Source organism: Bidens hawaiensis, unplaced genomic scaffold, assembly GCF_021521415.1.
Source record: "Bidens hawaiensis isolate Kalapana, Puna unplaced genomic scaffold, B.hawaiensis_p1.1 tig00001299_1, whole genome shotgun sequence".
NCBI classification, from domain to species: Eukaryota; Viridiplantae; Streptophyta; class Magnoliopsida; order Asterales; family Asteraceae; genus Bidens; species Bidens hawaiensis.
Window position 1 is genome coordinate 981,956 of NW_027491074.1, and position 9,546 is coordinate 991,501.

Below are 9,546 nucleotides of genomic sequence, written 5' to 3' on the forward strand. Positions count from 1 at the left end.
TAAAGAAGACTATGATCAGATCGACCCAGAGGAAATGGAAATGATTGATATAAGGTGGTCCATGGCAAGTGTGATAAGAAGAGCTCAGAGATTTAAATAAATCACTTGAAGGAATGTGCTTGATGGAACAACATCAAAGTTGGGCTTTGATAAGTCTAAAGTAAGATGTTTTCGTTGCAAAGAGAAAGGACATTTCAAGAGGGAATGCACTAGCAAAAGTGTGGATGATAATGCTGCAAATCATTTTGGACGGGATGACTACAAGCAGGCAATATATCATCGTCCAGAGGGAGAATCATCGAAGGGAAAGAAACCTACTGAAGCATCAACGTCACAACAAAAGGCTGCTACTGCTCAATTTGATGAAGGTTTCAGTTGGAACTCAGTGTTCCAAGCTTGACATATCCACCAACTGTAGCAGCACCATACGCTAGTTACCACTTGTAAATAATCCAAGGAACATGACGGGGATAGGAACCACTGAAGGTACTAAAGAAACAAGAACAACCACTACTAATTCATCAGCTAATATATTTCCGAAAAGTCGAAAACTAAGTGATAGGGGCTTTGTGAAATCTTCTAAAATGTTAATAGGTAAAAGAATTGTTGTTGGTTGAATATATTTCCCGAAATAACCTAATCCTTTTTTGGTAAGACCTACATAGAAATATGCCACTGACGTGAGTAAAGCCAAAGCAACAGTAGTATTTATATCATTCGTGGGTGCGGCTAACTCCCCATGAGGTAATTGTATGAGTTTCCAAGGTAAAAGGGCGCCGGACCAATTAGAAACAAAAATAAATAGAAACATAGTTCCAATAAAAGGAACCCAAGGACCATATTCTTCTCCAATTTGAGTTTTACTCACATCTCGAATAAATTCAAGGACATATTCGAAGAAATTCTGACCGCCGGTCGGAATGGTTTGTGGGTTCCGAACGGCTAAAGTGGCCGAACCTAATAAGATAGCAATTACAACCCAAGAAGTAATAAGTACTTGGCCGTGGACTTGGAAACCCCAGATTTTCCAATAAAAATGTTGGCCTACTTCCACACCGGATAGATCGTATAACCCATTTAGTGTGTTAATGGAACATGATAGAACATTCATCTTGCCCTCTGAAAAAAAATAGAACTTTAAACAAAATTATTTTGATTCAACCATCTCTTTCTCGACTTGACTACTTGAATCGTATATTTTGAATACCAACTAATCAAATTCTATTCCTTGTTATTTTTATCTCTTTTTTGAGATTCAGAAAGAGTAACCGATTCGATAAATCTATGAAGGTTCCGAAATGAAATAAGTTATTTATCTTATTATTAATCACGGATTTCTTATATAGCCAGAACGGCCTTCACAAATTGCAAATACTAATTTGTTAAGAATTAATCGGATTGAAGATATAGCGTCATCATTCGCTGGAATCGAAATATCTGCGAGATCGGGGTCACAATTTGTATCGATTAAACAAATTGTTGGAATTCCCAATGTGATACATTCTTGAAGGGCCGTATATTCTTCGTGCTGATCAACGATGATTACAATATCGGGTAACCCTGTCATATATTTAATCCCGCCCAGATATGTTTGCAAATGAGATAATTGTCTTTTCAACATAGCCGCATCTCTTTTCGGAAGACAGTTGAGTCCCCCTGTTTTTTGTTCGGTTCTCAAGTCTCTAAACTTATGAAGTCTCGTTTCTGTAGTGGACCAATTTGTTAACATACCACCGAGCCATTTTTTATTAACATAATGACACCGAGACCTTATTGCAGCCCATGCTACTGAATCAGCTTCTTTATTTTTAGTGCCAACAATTAAGAATTGTTTTCCCCTACTTGCTGCATCAAAAACCAAATCACAAGCTTCTGATAAAAAACGAGCAGTTCTAGTAAGATTTGTAATATGAATACCTTTACGTTTTGCAGAGATATAAGGTGCCATTTTAGGATTCCATTTCCTAGTACCATGGCCAAAATGAACGCCTGCTTCCATCATCTCTTCTAAATTGATGTTCCAATATCTTCTTGTCATTTCTCCCCACACGGCCTCTCCCTTTTGAAAAAAATGCGAAGAGGTACACTGAAATAAAAAATTGTTCCGATGGAACCTTCTCTTCTACCGCAAATTGGCGTCAATACACAGCCCAAGCCATTATTCTTTTCTATTTGTTACTTTTTTTATTACTATTACCAAATCAAATGACTGCACCTAAAAACCAACAGATCCTTTTAAAAGATAAAAGAAAGGGGTGAATCTGCTCTTAGGTATCATTAAACCCTAAAAATAATAAAAAAATGATTTTTCTTGTGTATCATGGAAATTCTTTGAAGAAAGGCAAGAATTAAATAATTTTCTATGGTAGAACAAAATATCTTTCATTTCCCCCACTACTAGATTCTTTTTTTTGAGTTCAAAAGCAATGTTGTGAGGAATGTTGTTAGGTTCGCTTGAAGGTGTTTTGAAGCCGCTACCAACAGGTATCATCCCCCCCAGAACAACGTTTTCTTTCAGGCCTTTCAACCAATCGATACGCCCCAGTAGAGCTGCTTTTGCTAAAACCCATGCGGTTTTTTGAAAACTCGCTTCGGATATGAAACTTTGAGTATTCATAGATGCTCTTGTTATTCCCAATAAGACGGCTTGGTAACAGATCGCTTCTTCCAAAGCGCGCCCTATTCGTTCCGCTCGCAACAATCCAATTAGTTCTCCAGGCGAAAAAACATTAGACATTTCATCTTCTGAAACCAACACTTTTGATGTTATTTGATTTACAATAATTTCTATATGCCTATTATGTATCTACACCCCCTGGGATCGATAAACCTTTTGGACCTTATTAACCAAAGATATACAACTTTGCACTATAGTTAGCTCAGCACCAATAAAGAATGCCCAAGGAATTCCAAGAATTCTTGTTATACATTTATTCCAACCCTCAATCCTCTTTTCGATATTCATCGATATTGAATCAATCGAACGCACTTCTAACACCTGTTCCACTTTTGGAAGACCTTGCGTTATATCACCAGATCTTGATTTTTCATATATAAATGTGACTAATGTATCTCCTTCATAAAGGATTTCCCCATAATGTCCATGAACAGTTGCTCCTGGAGTAGCCAAATAAGGCTTAGCTGATCGTATTACCACAAAGTCAACTTGAATAATTAGAACTTGACCTGATTTTAAATGCGGTCCTTTTTTTGCTATACATACATTTTGACAAAGAAACTGCCCAAGATTAACGATTGTATATGTCTCTTCACAATAATTGTAATGGAGAAAATACCAATTCAAATTGAATGGATTTAAAATGATGTTACTACATGAATAGGGATTATAAATTTGACCATTTTCATCCAGTAAATAATATTGAAGTATTTGAAAAATATTTTTTAAATTGTCCAGTTGCAAATAGTTAGTTACCAAGATCTGATTATGGAATCTGCGGAACCATACTAAAGAAACAAGAACAACCACAACTAATTCATGTTGATGATAATGAGGTTAAGGATAAGGTTGAGATTGAGACTGTGATTAAAAAATTTGATGAGATGATAGGTGATTTGGTTGATGATAAAGTGGTTAATGATGAGGGCTTGGACAAGGTGTTGAAGGATGTGAAAGAAGAAACCAACAAGGTTGTACAAGAGGTTGATCATGATACTTCTGATGAAGAACTTCCTCGAACATATGATAAAATTCATGAGGTTCCTTCTGACTATCTTATTTCGTTATTTCCTCCTGATATTATCGAAAGTTTTGCAGGATGGTTCTATGAAGAAGATATACCTCAAAGTAAGATCGACTTGTGATAAGACGAGCTCAGAGATTTAAAGAAATAACTTGAAGGAATGTGTTTGTTGGAACGACATCAAAGTTGGGCTTTGATAAGTCTAAAGTAAGATGTTTTCGTTGCAAAGAGAAAGGACATTTCAAGAGGGGATGCACTAGCAAAAGTGTGGATGATAATGCTGCAAATCCTTTTGGATGGGATGACTACAAGTAGGCAATATATCATCGTCCATGGGGAGAATCATCGAAGGGAAAGAAACCTACTGAAGCGTCAACGACACAACAAAAGGCTGCTACAGCTCAAGTTGATGAAGGTTTCAATTGGAACTCAGTGTTCCAAGTTAATATGGCTCAAGTGGTTAATGATAATGAGGTTAAAGATAGAGACTATGATTAAAAAATCTGATGAGATGATAGATTATTTGGTTGATGATAAAGTGGTTAATGATGAGGGCTTGGACAAGGTGTTGAAGGATGTGAAAGAAGAAACCAACAAGGTTGTACAAGAGGTTGATCTTGATACTTCTGATGAAGAACTTCCTCGAACATATGATAAAATTCATGAGGTTCCTTCTGACTATCTTATTTCTTTATTTCCTCCTACTATTATCGAAAGTTTTGTAGGATGGTTCTATGAAGAAGATGTACCTCAAGGTAAGATCAACTTTGGAGTGGAAGAGGATGAGGAACTTCCAGAAGTCAAATCAGAGGAATCAGCAACTATAGAGGAAAAGTTTGTTGAAGTTGTCACTGATGAAGATTCAGAAATTTCTACTGAAGAACCAATTGACCAAGCATTCATAGCAAATGAGGTAATTCTTAATTCCAATCTTTGTGAAAAATGTGAATTGCCTTGTGATGAATGTGACTTTAAAACTCTTGAAAATTAAGAGTTGAAAAAGCACTATGACAAAGCATTGTTTGATTTAAATGTGGTTAATGAGGAATATTTGAAACTTAAATCGTGTGAAAAGAATTTATTTGAAAGACATTTGCAAGATCAGAAAACAATTTCAATGTTAAAACACACGATTGAAGACAAATTTAGCCATTAGCAGACACATAGATGAGAATGCTGCTCTCAAACTTGAGCTTCAAACACTCAAGATTGAGAAGGAAAAAGCGAACTTGAAATTAGTGAGCTATGCTTCATCATCATATGCTCTTGATCACATTATCCCAAATACAAAGGATAATGAGATTGAGAATATAAAAGAAAATTATCATGCCGTGCATCCACCAATGTGGAATGCTTATGTTCCAAAGAAACCAAAAGGATCCAAAAAGGCACTGAATGTGGAAATTAATATTCCACATCATAATAATTCAAAGCTTGCTGATGATAAGTCTGAAAAGAATGAGAATGAGAGTTCAGGTTGTGATCAGTCAACCGGTGTAAAAATGACAGAACCAGTTTTGACTGAGGAAATAATTACTGAGGGGTTGGGTAATATAGAAAGTGAAGTTGTTGAGTCAAAAAGATTTGCAAAAACAAGCTTTTATAACAAATCTCATCAACTTCAAGAGAAAAAGATTAAGTTTGTGCATGGCAAAACTTCTGAATCTGAAAAGGAAGCTATATTTAGAAATCAATCAAATGATGAGTTTTATTTTTTGAAAGTAGAAAAGTGATCAGGTTAAAAGGACATCTCAAATCAATAAGTTCATTGATAGGAGAGATTGTTTTAATTGCAATGAAGTTGGGCACGTATTCTATGCTTGTCCCAATCGATACAAACATGATCACATTCCGCCTCAAAAAAGTGTGACTAACAAACCTGGCTTAGGCTATGTAAGTGAGAAGAAACCAATGTGTAACAATTGAGACAAAACCAGGTACACCTTAATTCACAATTACCAATTTAACGATTAAACACATATTACGTACCGAACAAACGAATAACCGAACGGGTCTGCTTATGACCCAGATATCTCGGGGGGTGGGGGCATCTATAAGTGATATACGATTAATATAAGCTAATATATTAGTATTATGGCCTTAGTTCGATAGCAAACAAGTTAAACAAAAACTTGCTCGTTTAACTACCCGCTATAAATTTAATCGTGAAAGATAGTTACAAACCAAGCATTGTATCATCCGTTAAGCCGAAAAAGAGTTACCAAACACTTATTTGAAATGATTTAAGCAATCTGTGAAAATATTTTCGATTTTTACAAACGTATATTATGCTTTTATAAATTTATACAAAAATAGCCGAAAAACTCTCTGTTTGTCGTACCCGATATATTTTTCATGCCAAAAACCGAACCAGGTTACTAACTATGTGTATGATCAAAACATGTTTTTGGATCATTTTTAAGGTTTTTGCATGGTTAGGAATAATTTTTGGCAATTATACTATGTTTATAAGTAACTAAACATGATTAATTCAAGTTAAAATTGATTAAACTTGCTACATACCTTAATCTTTGGTTGGTTCCCTTGAAGAACAGCAGTATTTTAATTGTTTTGGTTCTGGAAATGTCTAAACAAATATCTAAGTTTGTTTGATTTTAAAGGAAACTAAAGTAATACTAAATTGTGGGGGTAGCGGCCAGGAAAGAAATGGGTCCTCTTTTGGGCACATTTGGCCCAATTTTATTGATTTGTAAGCCCAAACGTAAAAGCCCAGGTTCAAATTTATTTTGGTTTCGGATTTTGACGCGAAAAACATATCGGGTATGAGAAACCGTGCGAAAACGAGTGTTTTTTTGGCTATTTTTGTATAAATTTATAAAAACATACTATACATTTGTAAAAATCGAAAATATTTTCACCGATCGCTTAAAACATTTCAAACAATTGTTTGGTAAGCCTTTTTCGGCTTAACGGATGATACAATGCTTGGTTTGTAACTATCTTTCGCGTTTAAATCTATAGCGGGTAGTTAAACGAGCACGTTTTCATTTAACTAATTTGTTGTCGAACTAAGGCTGTAATATTAATATATTGGATTATATTAAATGTATATCACTTATAGATGTCCCCCCGGGATATCTGGGTCATAACCAGACCCATTTGTTTACTCGTTTATTCGATACGCAATAAGCGGTTAATCGCTTATTCGGTTTGTAAATACTGAGGTGTATCAAGTTTTGTCATGAATGTCACATTCTCCCCCCATTTAGAAATTTCGTCCCCGAAATTCGATATACCAGTTAAAAGCTTTTTAAGAACAAACAAGAATATTTTTTTTTGTTTTCAAATATATATAATTCCCCATTATAAGGCATTTTACCGAACTTTGACCATTGAAAGTCTGTTGAGTCGTAACTTTTTGACTTTCCCGCCTATTATTTACACGGGTTCTTTACAAGTTTGGTTATGTGTGAGTTTTCAAGTGGTACTATCCTCGCCTCGTCAATAAGGCACTTGTTTGTTTTGGTATATAAGAATTTTGTCAGTAGAACTAAAATCGAGAATGAACTCGATTCTCTAGATAGTTTACTCAATATGCTACGGGATTAATTTTCAAGACAACCTCGTACAATTTTATGTATGTTGATGTCAACTTATCAGTTTCCTCAACTCGAACAACACTTTTCAAAGGTCAACAATTCATTACATACATTGGTATAGTTTTTATTAGATTTATGCGTCTTTCAGTTTGTTTTTGATTTCTACGAGTTTTATCTGTGGTTTCCGAAATCAAATTAGATTTTTCATTTTGAGTGTTGCTAACTTTTAGCCTATTAAGGTAACGATTTTTATTCTTGCTTATATCGTACCAGTTATAGTGTCGCTCGTATAATACTATGGTAACTATTAAAATACAAGGATTGGACTAGTGGAAAATGCTGGTCTTAAATTTCTGTAAGGTTTAATATACATGCGCAAGGCAATCTTCAAGTGTTTGTATAGTTCGTCTATATTGATCGTTTGTTTGGGAATTACTGGTCGTGCTGAAACCGATTCGGTTCCTTAAGTTTGCCAAAAATAAGAGGCAAAATGACTATTTCAGTCTGAAGTAATCGAAATAGACATATCATGTCCAGATATAATTTTGTTGACATAATGGTAGACCTTTTTTTTTCCAGCTGTGTAGTTGTTATAAATTGGGAGGGAGTGTGTCAATTAGGTTAGTCGGTCAACTAGTGCCCGGACCACACTGAGTTCCCGGGATGATTTATAAAAGTGTGTTATGAGGCTCATTGTAATCTGTTTACATTTCTAGTAGGAATTTCCAGTCGTTATAACACTACTGAGGGTTTTTGATACTCTGCTTTAATTCTTGAACGAGTCAGGTATTTACAAATGTGTGTGGTTCATTTATGATTAGTCACATAAGTTATCAAGAGTTAAAATCTAGCCTCGGTTTTTGAATCATAGGATTTCGTCGTCTTTCTTTTCGAAATTCTGCTTGTCCCCATGCAAGTTTTCATTTTCTAACTGTTATGTTCTTAGGCTTTCTTTTGGGCGACATGAATATGCCCGATAAGGTTTGTCTAAGCAATCATTTCAAATGCCCGTACTTTCCAATGTTTAACTTTATCACGTCATCTTAAGGTATCAGTTTTCTCAATTACAATTATTCCACTACTCTACTCGTCCTCTCTACCCCATATTCAATTTTGTTAGATCAATTGCATGTCATAGGCTATTGCCACATTTAATTTATGCGTTTGATGGCATAATAGTTGCATGCCTATGCATTAGATGCAAAAATAATCGTCCCATACTCTGGGTTAAGGATCGTATAATTTTCTCGTGCGTTTTGGATTATCGGGAAGCGTATGTTATAACCTTGTCTCTCTGCATTAGCACACATCCCGAAATCCTTTCGGGATGTATCAAAATATATTACAAGATCATCAGTCCCTTCTGGGAGACTTAGTATAAGGTTTGACAAAGTTTATGTTGTAACGATTAAAAGCCATTTCTTGTTCTCCTTCTCAATCAGAAATTCAATTTTCTTGGGTTGAAAGGGTTAAAAGTAGGGCAATGCTGGAAAGTTTACAATGAAGCGCCGATAGTACACCTGGTTCCAAACTTTGGTGAATTTCTTTTGTTGACTCTTGTGTTTATCGGTTTTGCTCGGATGTATGTGAATTCCGTGTCCACTAATAATGTGTTTTAAGAATCGTATTCCTTGTAGCTAGAATTCATACTTGCCCAACTTGGTATACATTTCCTCCTGCCTCAACACCTCCAAGATTGATCACAAATGTTGTTCATGTTCCTCCTCGGTTTTCGAATATATCAAGAGGTCATTACTAACGTTATAATGAATTTGTCACGTTATGGTTTACAAAATCGGTTCGAGTGATCAATGAAAACTGTGGGTGCATAAATCGGTCCGAAGGGCATAACTAAGGGGTTCATAATGACCCTATCTAGCTCGAAACGATGTTTTAGAAACCTCTTCCTTTTGGATTTTAACTTGAAGATAGCCTAATCGGAGATCGATTTTTGAGGAGTAATTCGCCCCTTGGAGTTGATTGGACCAGTCGCCTAATTATGGGAGAGGATATTGGTTTTTGATGGCAACTTGTGTATTCCCTAGTAATCAACGCACACCTTAAACTTTCATCCTTCTTCTTTACCAATTAAACACCGGTGCTTCCCAAGGAGAATAACTAGGCCGTATGAATCTTTATCTAGTAATTCTTGCAATTGACTGGACAATTCTTACATCTCAGAGGGTGCCAATCGATAAGGTGCCTTAGCAATGGAGGCTAATCCTGGGATTAGGTCAATATGAAACTCAACTCGTCCGGTAGGTGGTAATCTAGGTAGTTTATCA